The sequence below is a fragment of the Cupressus sempervirens genome, chromosome 11, assembly GCF_028749045.1.
Source record: "Cupressus sempervirens isolate cs-2001-9-10 chromosome 11, ASM2874904v1, whole genome shotgun sequence".
Taxonomy (NCBI): Eukaryota; Viridiplantae; Streptophyta; class Pinopsida; order Cupressales; family Cupressaceae; genus Cupressus; species Cupressus sempervirens.
The window spans coordinates 472,990,047-473,001,769 of NC_143128.1; the positions used below are offsets into that span (position 1 = coordinate 472,990,047).

General features: G+C 33.8%; 1 pseudogene; it reads left to right on the top strand.

Moving 5' to 3' along the window:
* Positions 1–8,981: 8,981 nt before the first annotated feature.
* Positions 8,982–10,179, top strand: LOC149530428 (uncharacterized; annotated as a pseudogene).
* Positions 10,180–11,723: the final 1,544 nt, after the last annotated feature.

The window sequence follows — 11,723 nt, forward strand, 5'->3', positions numbered from 1 at the left end:
TAATGTTGAAATAGTTGAATAAGAACATGGAAAGCATTAGGAAATCAAAGAATAATCTGTGTAAATTTGGTTCTCTGTTGACTTGTTTTTTCTTTTATTTTCAAAAGTTTTTCCCTTCAAAAGGCACAATGGTATGGAGAAAGGACACAATAGTTTTGTACCAAATTAATGAGTTTATTGTAGAGATGGGTGAGAATTTTGATAGTATCATGGAAAATTATTTTGAAGCATTCAAGGAAAAGATGAATAACAGGTTCCAAATTCTCCAAAAATTGATTGAAGATTATAAGGATGATGTTTGTTTTATGGTTGATTGTGACAAAGTATACATCTAGGCAGTTAGGCCTAGAATAGTATGGATGAAACCTCTTCCTTATGAGGTTACTATTGATGAGACAAAGGAAATAATTAAAGCCCTAGTAAATGAGCCTATAGATCCAAATGAACCTATCTTTGGAACATATGATGAAGCTAAAGCCAGAATAGAACTTGAAATTAAGCTTCCATAGGCAGTGAATAAAGGCAAGAGGAGGATATCAAAATTGAAAGTAGAAAGTGCCCCTCTTATGATTACCAAGGGAAAAGGTGAAGATGACAAAGAATCTAAGAATGAAGAAGAGGAATTAGAAAAGGAATAAGAGCCTACAAGGAAGAAAGGAAAGGTGATTATCACCAAGCCACCCAAGCCCTCCACAACTGTGGTCAAAAGGAGATCCAAAAAAAAAGGTGGTAGTGAAGTTGTGTTTAATAAGCCTCCTCCCACATTCCAAGAAATATTGAAACAATTGAGAGAAGGTGTTGGAATAAACAACTTCAAGGCACTCAAATATGAAACCAAGACTCCAACTAAACAGAAAGAGGTTGAAGATCTAATCATGGATAAGCTAGGTAGATGGAAATTCTCTCCTGATGAGTTTGCATCTCAAATTCCTATAGTTTTGTTAGATAAGGCCAAGATTAGATTGGATAACACCATTCAAACTATCAAGGATATTTTTTCTCAAACTCTAAAGAATTTGGTGCCCAACTTGATAGATGTAGAGGTGAAGAAAGCATTAAAAGACAATGAAAGCAAAACGACTCTAAAATTCAATACTTGTCTTATTCTAATGAAAGATGTTGAGTACGTTGTGAAGAATGCAACAAACTTATGGAAGAATGTGTTCCATCTTCACAAGCCAAGTGAGGATCCAGTAGAAATCAAAGATGATGATGATGATAGTGAAGAGGATGAAGATAATGAAGAAGACAATACTCCTTGTGTCACCATTGATGTTGAAGAATATCAAGAGTTGATGAAGGATGGTGAAGCAGAGAAAGAAGAAGAAGCTAAAGAGGAAGATAGGAAAGAAGAATAAGAAGAATAAAGTGATCTAGTTAGGATAGCAATCATTGTTATAGCCTCCCTTCCTCACTCTCTACTAATAACAACAACATCATCAGGCATGGAGATAGATTTAACAAGTGTGATTGTGACCACAACAAACACATCGATTGTCCAATCACTCTTTGCTCCCTCTCAGCTCTAGGTATCTCTAATGGAAGTGTCTACCACTTCATCTATCAAGTTGCAACCCTCCTCTTCTTCAGCTCGCAAGTTAGAACCATCAGCAGTAAGTGAAGCTTCTATTTCTATAGTTTTGGACTCTTCAATTTTGTCTACTTTAGTTTTGCTTGCTCTAGTAAGTTCACCAATTGTAAATACTTCTATCAGCATTCCACCTGTAAATACTTCAATTTTGGGTAGTACATTAGTTTTGGATTCTTTTAGTGCTCTAGTAAGCATTCCATCAGTAGGCACTATACAAGTTTTTACTGCAAGCCCTACTATTTCTACCATTGTTTCTATTTCAAAGTCCAAAGCATTAATGTTAGAAGTTGAACCAAAGACACAACTTAAACTTCTAATTAGTGGAAAGGAAATTGAGGAAGATATTGATTTGGACAAGGAGATTGAAATCCCCAGGTTAGATTTTGATAATGCTACTGTAGAGAAAATGAGATTAGTAAACCAGCTACTTGAGAAGAATGCTAAATAGAAGTAGCTTAGAGAAGAAAGAGACAGAGAATTTCAAATTATAGAGAGTGCCAAGAACATTTTGATAGAGGCTATAGGTGTGGATGTTGACTCTTATCAACATATTTTGTTACAATTAGAAGAGGCAGTAAATAAATTCAATGAGGACTCCAGTGGCCAAGAAATAGCTTGTAGAAAAAGCAGAGAAAAAGTTTGACAATAAAGTGCTTGAGCACATTGCTCAGTAGATAACTATCCATCAAGTAGAGCTCTCCTCAATTTTGGCAAATCTTGAAAATTCTTTCACAAATGTAACATTTCTTTTTGATAAACTATGTGATATTACTAAGTATACGAAAGAAATGAAGGGAAAATTTGAGTAAGGTTGATGAGGATCTGAAGGCTAGTGCTCAAAAGTTGTAGCTTGACCCTAGTTCAAGCTCTATACATCACATGAGGGTCAGATTCCTTTTAGATATGTAGGCAGAGTTATTGAGAGAGGAAGCAAGGATTTGGTCTACACTTATAGACATCCAGAACATGATCCTTCCTCTCATGGATACAATGCAGAAGCATATTGCCTATTCAAAAACATTGATCCATGACAACAATTTTTCAATTGTAGATCATATGATTGAACTCTCAATAGAAGTCCAAGTTGCACTTCAAACCTACAAAATTTTGCAAGAAAATTGGGACAAGACCTTAACTCTCATTCTTAAGGTACATTATGAGTTTCTCTCACATTTTGGTGTCTCTATATAAATAGTTTGTATAAATCTTTAGCATTATTGTCAAAAAGGGGGAGAAAGAGATATTTGTGGAAAGAGACATGTATATAAGGAGAAAAGATATTTTTATATACACTCAAAATAATATGTACATTGTATGGGGGAGATATGTGCAAATGTGTATACAACAGAGTTATAAAGACAAATTTTGAAAAATCAAAAATCAAAATCAGCGTGACATTGTACATAAGTTTTGGTTAATAACTATTTTTGTCACTAATGCCAAAGGGGGAGGTTGTTGGCATTAAGTCATGTTTGTTATTAGTGACAACACTTATTCAGATTCTATTAGATTCCCTAAGTTTAATTTAGCAAGATTACACCTGTATCAAGGCATAAGCGCCGGGATAAACCCTGAGTGCGGTCTTGCAAAAACAATCAAGGATGATACATTTATAAGTCAAAGTGTTGAATAGGACAAGCATGAATGCTTACAACACTATAGACAAACAAAAGTATACCCACAAGCAGAAATCAAGAAAATATGTCCCATGCCCCTAGTCTTCTAGTCAATGACATCCTTGAAAGACTATTAGGGAGGGAACACCTGGCAAAGAAATCATCATAGACAGCACACAAAGTAGATAAAGATCAGCATAGCTCAGTCATTTAGGTGTTAAAGTGTGTGTGTGTAAGTCACTTGGCCATTTCTTCAAGACTTGATTCTGATTGTGAGAAATATTGCGACATCGGAGACCGTAGGTAAACTATCTGAAAAGTGTTGAAAAACACTTGATGTCAAAGTGGGGGAAGTGTTGAGAAACACTATTTTGTGAGTTGTCCAAGAAACCCTAATGCACAAGAATACCTCAATAGGCTAAGCAATTGTGCCCCCAAGATGAGGACAAGAAACAATTCCACGGTGGGCGCCAAAAATGTACACTCGAAAGTGTCACACTCTAAACCCTTCTATCCAAACGATTCCATGAGTTGGAATGCTTAGATGCCGGCTTAGAGCTCCCTATCCACGGAGTGCAAGAAGCTAGTTATTCAAGCATGAAGGCTCTCAGCCAAGCCTTAGAAATGTGCTTCTTGCTAGTAAACCATGCAATGGGAGGTTCCAAAGACAAGATGCAAGAATGCAAATGTCCCAAGGAGTTCCTCAAGGATGCAATGCAAATGAAGATTAAGCTAGAATGAGAATGTCAAATGCAGCTATGCTAGAATATGAATGAGAGTGTTACAATACCATTATTAAGCTATGTGAGATTAAGCTACATGTAAAAATGAAAGCTAAGCTAAGATGCTATGGTATGAGAGAATGTAGACAAGAAATAGAAGTTCTCCACAAAGCTCCAAAGAAACCTGTTAGAAAACCTGCAGCATAACAATATTCAAATATGGATCGATTGAGGGGGAAAGCTCTCTCCCTTTTAAAGATGTATGGACGGTGGAGATCAAGATGAAGATGTTGGATGATCAACGGTGGAATTCGAAAATAGGAGTGATCCATGTGCACACACAAATCAACCAATAGAATATAAGTTGACTTGTCATATAAGACAAAAGTCACAAAGCCTTTTCTTTTAATTGCAAAATAGAAAAAAGACTTTATGTGTGCACTTTAAGTGGGTTAGAAGAATGGGGTCTTTTATTTAATTAAAAGGGGACATGTTCTTTTAATCAAATAATGAACTTAGGATAGCATTGTCAAACTATAGGTTATAATCAAATAAATTGATTATTAGCAATTTGGTCTAGGTAAATGATTAAATTAATTTAGCCAAAATGTTGAAAAGGGGGCTAATAGTCTAGATGACCATTTTTAGGTGATTACAGTTGGCATTAAGTCATGTTTGTTATTAGTGACAACACTTATTCAGATTCTATATGGTTACTGAGCTCTTAGTTCAGTCTCCAGTGTTTGACAAGCAATTTAGTGGTTACCAAGCTTCACAGTTCATACCAAGCATTCTAGTGGTTACCAAGTGAATAAAGGCAGTGTGAAGTTCAACAGTTCAGAATGAGTATTTTAGTTCTTACCAAAGCAGTTTACTGGTTATTGAGCTTCGTAGTGACTACCAAGTCATCAGTTCTTGTGATGTGAAGCAAGTGTTAATTGAGTGATGAGAAGTTGGTGTTTATTGAGTGCAGGCATGGTAAGCATGGTATTCAATTTCTACTGAGTGACACTGTATCTACCAAGTCTCTAATGTATACCGAGTTTGAAGCTATGTTGAGTGATTACTATGGACCGAGCCTCTACTTCTACCGAATGCATGATGATGCTGAGTAATGTAGTGGACACTAAGTATCAAAAATTCACCAAGTCAACTTTCAGAACCTGAGTTTCTAAATTTGGGCCAACTCAGTAATATTGGTGTTATCTTGTGTTTTGGTTGACCTTGTAATTATGAGAATTGGGTTGGTATATATGTAATGTATTGTATCATACCCAAGAAAGAAGCTAAGTAATGTTTTGATGCATGAGAATGTGAATGTGAATTAGTAGCAGAGCAAACTGCATAACAAGGTCAAATTAGGAGTAGTCAAGTTTCATCTATCACAAAGAGGTGATCAGCATTTTAGGGATCTTAATCAGAAAATTAGTTTTAAGTCAAATCTACTATTTCATCCTAATAGGTGAATCAACTTCAAATCCTTTAATAGGGTAGACTTAATAGTCTTTTCTTAAATCTCTTTACCAAGTGCATACTTCATTATATGTTTGTAAAACCTCTAACAAGGTGGACCTACCAGTCTTAATTGCTCCTAACAAGGAAAATCATTAGAAGTGATCATTGTAAGCCTTAACAGGCCAACTTTATACTATAGTATTGAAGTTCTATGGGTATCATCCCCACCCCAGTTTTACTTTCTATTTGGAAGGTTTCTAGGTCACCAAATATTGTATTCAAAGTGTTTTGTGTTCTTAGTTTCTCATACATGCAGTAGATTAGATCTATTGATGATATTTGGAATATGTTATTAAGTGCTAAATCTATTCAAAAAATTTGAGGTTACTATTCACCCCTCCCCTCTCAGTGACATAGCTAGTCTTGATTATTTCCAACAGTACCTAGTTCCATATCTCATGTACCTACAATTGGCTTTGACCCTTCATTGGCTTCTTCTAATGTGTTTGTATTAATCATCCTTGGCATCTCACCATCTTCTGATGTTTGTGGTCTTATATCCTCATCCTATTCCATTTTATTTTTTATCCCCTCATAGTCATTTCTAAATTAGCTCCTACATGCTCTTGTCATGGCATCTTGATCCCTTGATGTCATAGATTATTGTATTGGTTTTTCATGACCAAGCTTTCTTATATTTTTTCTCAAAGATCACCTAAGTTGTATTTCTCTAATGGGCCTTTGAACATAATAGCTATATGCATGAAACAAAAATTTTGTGGGTGGAAGAGTCAGAAATATTTTTTTATTATTCACCAAAAATTTATCAAAATTAAGGCACACATAAGGGGGCACCAAGTTATCAAAAATATTAATTTTTTTGGTTGGTATTGTTGAAAAGGAAATCTTTTGTTGGAAACAAAAGAGAATTGGATTGCATGGTTTTCAAGAAGGAGGAGCTATTTAAATTTAGATGAAAAACCTATTGAAAGTGATGATAATGATTTTAGAAGAAAGTAAATGAAAGCTATAGTTGAAGCATGTAGATGATGCTACTAGCACCTATAGAGAAGTAAATCTTTTTTAGAAAAATTAGAACACATCATAGGCATGTGTTGTCTAAATTCAAATAGAGTCTAGTTAAGTAAATTGCCTTGTATAATGTTACATTCAATGACCCTTCTTCCCAATTTCCACCCTCAAAGGTTGATTTCACAATTCTTAATCATCGGTGGTCTATGACACCTTAGATCAAAATAAAACATGTGACCATCCACCAAGATTATCATGAAAAGGGTTTCAACATGTAGGAAAACCATTCAATTTTGATCTAAAACCCAATCCTAGAGGAAAAGGTTTTCATGGTGCTTCCTAGTTGCAATATTCTATTACTTGTATGGAACCTAGGAAATATTTAGACAATGATAATTTCCCCAAATGGATGGAGGAAAATTTTAATTTTATCAGGGGAATTGAAGTTCCTCTTAAGATGAATAAATTCTTCTAGAATTGGAAACCCTTATGAGCTCTTTCCCTTGCACATGCTCAAAAGTAGTAGTTCAGATGAATCCTCACCTTGCATGTTCATAGTGTTGAGGGACTTACATGGAACATGAATGACTTTCTAATTTCTATCCATTAGAGACAAAAATATGGAGAAGAATAGATGATGGTTGCTCATGTTTGTGAAGGCATTACTAAATGTGGAGAAGCTCATCATCATATTTTCACCATTTATAGAAGTAGGATGTTAGATCAAGGTGAAAGTTATAAATCAAAGGTTTTTCATTGAAGTCTATTGTGTCTTTACCTCCTACCTTTGTACAATTGATTATGACTTGACCTCATCTTAGATGTAGATGATGATAGCACTGGTAATGACTCCTCATCTTCAACCTCCTCATCCTTCTCAAAATCATCCAATCCCATTGCAAGTGCACCCTCCCCCAAATCTTGCCTCTCCAAATTATAAGTCTTATCCTCAATCAATATTGGGGGTTACATCACCTTCCAAGAGAAGGTAGGAGCCTAGACTAGGGAATGAGAATGTGAATCCCAACTACAATTTCCCAAGGCATTGTGTATGTTTCCTTTAGCCAATCTAATTCCTTTATAATTTGGCATCCAAGGGGAATATTGTTGTTTATAAGGCATTAGAATGCTAGGGAACTAATTCATTGTGTGAGTCAAACTAGATTATTTCAGCATATTAATAAATAGATGTTATAGTTATTATATTCTATTAAAATATTGTAACATGCACTATATGTAATGATGTATCATGGTGTTGAGACTAAACCTAATCTTAGAAAGGACTTATGTCCAAATTAGTCTTAATGAGCCTGAAGCCTTGACTTGCACACTTTCCCAAGTCTTACAATCAAGACTCACAAGTTTACCAATACTCAAATATTAGATGTTAGACTGAGCCAACTCTGAAGAAAATAGAAAATAAACTTGAAAATAAGAAAGGAAAACAAAAGTAAAACAATAAAAGCTTCTTTCACATATTATATGTATACTTTGTTGACAAGTTTTGGCTCTATTTTTTCACTTGGCTCAAGTTAGTCTCAAACAATTTGACAAGTTTTGGCTACTCAAAATAGAAGGGGACAATCTCTTGATATGGTAGAAGATAAGATATATTTTGAAGATAAACTTTGAATTCATGTTAGTTCAGATGAAACTTTGCATTTCTAAATTTTTATGCAAGTTTCCACAGACTAGCTAGTCTTGTTTGAGTTTGGAAAAAATAAGTATTCAACTTGATTTGTTTTGCTATGATTTTTTTTTTAACTGCCAAAGGATTTGCTGAATTTTTTCCACTGAGTCAAAGTAGTCATAAGATAGCTTGCAAAGGTTTAATGGGTCCAAGTCTCAACACGATGGTATATCTAGACATTTCCCATCATTTTTCTTTTGGTTTCTCAATAATGAATTCACATCTTTAAAGGAAAAGATTGATGAAAATATCAGTTACCAAACTAGACTAGGTATGTTTTTAAAAGTAGCTCCAAATAGTGCTCCAAGGCCTTCATGTGTTATTGGTTAGTATGGAAATTGTTTCTTAATCACATAGATATTGTTAGCAATTCACCTTGTTTTCTCCTAGACACTGTATTAGATGACAGATTCAAATTTTGAATACTTTCATCCATCTCTAGGGTGCTTTCTCTTTAAAGCACAAAGAGAATAAATGTACTAGCATAACGGCTTCGTCATCAATAATTTTCTATTCTAGTGGAAGCAACTTGATTATTATTATTCTCTTTAGGCTCCTGTAAAAGATTTTTCTTTTGGATTTCACTAAATAGTTTAATTTTTTATTTAAGCTTTATCACAAGCATGTCCAAGTTTTGTTGAAGTTTCATGCCCAAAAAATGGCCTCTCACACCTTTATTTTCAATGTCATTGATCAATAACTTGTATAACTAGATACTAAATATTAATTCTTGTTTGATGATTGGAAAATAATGGGAGTAACAAAATGCTCTGCAAAATTAATTTTTTTCTCATATTTATTCATTCTAGTTTTTGTCCCCTAGGGAAATAATTGATTTATTTCTTTCAAATAATTTTACAAATCTGTCAAAAATTATGTTGTGGGTTTTGCTTCAAAAACTAATAAAGTTAGGTGTTTACAATTTTTTGCCACATGGATCAATCACAAAAGAAGGGTACATGTTTGCGGGGAAAATTTTGCAAAGCATGTGTGGGACACATGGAAAGCCTTCTTCTTTTGGGTTGCCTAATTTATTGGGGAAAATTTTCAAGCTTTAGTGCTCTCAACACAAATCATACTAGTGTGAGGTAGAAAAAAAACTTGGGGTTGTATGGAAACATTCTTATAAACAATGTTCTCTTTCAATGCTTCTAATTTCTTCCAGACTTATAGTAGGTTTTTATGGGGCACATAATTGGAAAGGGTTTTCTGTATTATCCAAAAATACTAGCACAATTTGTTAGCCTCAATCTACATGGACAATATTTCCATTGACATATGGCATTAGTTGGCCTATGTTTCAACACATTAGTGGGATTAATCATTCTTTTAGCTTTATATATTGTAGATCAAATATCACTTTTTAAGTTTTAGTTGTTACTATTGGATAGTCCTCCTTTGTCAGAGTGTGTTAGCTAAATCAAATATGATGTAGACATTTAATTCTTGTTGCAGCCTTGTAAATAACAACTATAAAATTTTGGTCTCATTTATCTAGGCCATCATGGAAAGATTATTGTTACTTTTACAAATACTTTACTTGATGACTTTATTTTCTCTATATGTTGAAATGGCATCTCTTTATAGATTCTTTTGGAGGAAATTATGGATAGACATTTTACATTTCTCATTGGAAAGAGCAGGTCCAACTTTTATTAAGTGGGGTCAATGGGTAGCTACACGCCCAGACTTGTTTCCAACAAATATTTGTGATTAGATGGAAAAAACTACATTCAAAGGCTCCAACACATAGATTTTACCATACAAAAAAGACTATTGAAAGTGCCTTTTTTCATAGGCTTTAGGATATATTTGAGGATTTTTAAATTGAGTATGTTGCTTCTAGTAATATTGCTCATTTAAGCAAGGTTGTGCTAAGATTTTAGGGTCCGAGTCATGAAGTAAAAGCCTATGATAGTAGCCTTGAAAGTAAGACATCCAGGAGTAAGGGAAGCAATTAGTAGAGATTCTACAATAATAAATAGGGTTGCAAAAGTTTCCAATTTTTTGTCTATGTTATAATGGTTAACACTTGATGAAAGTGTTACACAATTCATTGTCATTTTACCTTAGCAATGAATAACTAAATGTGTAATGTAGAAATCATCTAAATCACACATTTTTGAAATGAAATTGTCATATGTTAAGTATGTTATTTTCATTTTTCTTTATGATACTTGGATCTATATCTATAGAAACTTGGTGTTTTATTTTCAATGTTGTAGCATTTACAATTTAGAAGTTTGCTATATGGTTAAAATTTTGCTATCTTTAAAAATGATTATGTAAAATTGTGTTGTAGAAAAATATAACTCTGGAATGCTTCTATATTTATTGTAGGTGACTAAGGCTCTTACACATGATGGACTCGAATTGTCCAACTTGATTATGGGTATCAATTTCACAAAAAGCAACAACTGGATAGGTTTTCCCCTACTCTTTCAATGATTTAATTTTTTCGTTGGTTTTAGAAATGTTTCATGTGAAGTTATGTAGACTTTTTTCTTTTCCTTAATTTTAGTTGGCAACTTTGCAAGCTTTCTTCTCTTTGTTTTAGTAGAAATAAAATCATTGTTATGGATGTTAGGTGCTCTTTTAATCAAAAAAGTTTACACCATCTTGGAGATAATCCAAATCCTTATGAATGAGAAATTTCAATTATTAGATAGATCTTGTCTAATTTTCATGAGGTCAACTTAATCCCATGTTTTGGTTTTGGGGATGGTAACTTTGAAACTTATTTTTATATTATCTTGCCAATTCATTTTCATATGACACTTTACAAAGTTCACAGGAGACAAAGTCAAATTCTTGTCACTAACAATACATTCTTGTTTCATCATACAGCTTCAACTCATGACTAGTAGGTGTTTAGTTTCTATCTAGATGGTAATTTATGCAACAAATTTGAAGAAGCACTAAGACGATACAGGGAAATTGTCTCCATCTGTGACTTGTTGGTTAGTAAGGATTTGTATTTGATTAAGCTTTGATGTTTAAGATAAAATATAAATGTAGAATTGGTCTTTAAATGTTGCTAGCTATCAATATATTAGAGTAGTAATAGTAGTGTTGTGCACATGTTGTCTATCATTATAGTACCATGAATTCCCCTTTCCAACATCATAGACTTGGTGGAACTTGTTGCAATGATAGGAGCAAGGAAATAATACCATTTTGGACCTCTATGGTAATATCTTGGCCTTAGAAATGAGCATTTAGATGGGTACATGTGTATGTGAGTTTGATTTTCTAATAGTGAAGCATTGTGTAATCCATAGAAGAAGCACAAGTTTGAATCCAAGTGAATGTGGTGTATTGTACCCAATATTTTTGGGTTCCATTTTTTTTGTCTCATGTTCAATTCAAATTCATGTATTTTGGTGTTGGAAATGAGAATGGAGTAACTGAGAGGGGGAGGGGGTGAATCAGTTACCACAAAAACATTTCACAGTCCCTTAGATGTCTAAAAGCTTGATCTTAGTTACAAATTACTGAAACTTGATAATGCAGCAAATTATTATTATTATTAAGAACTAATAACCAAAAACAATTCAGCAATCATGAACACTAGAGACACCAGATTTAACGTGGAAACCCAATATGGGAAAAACCAC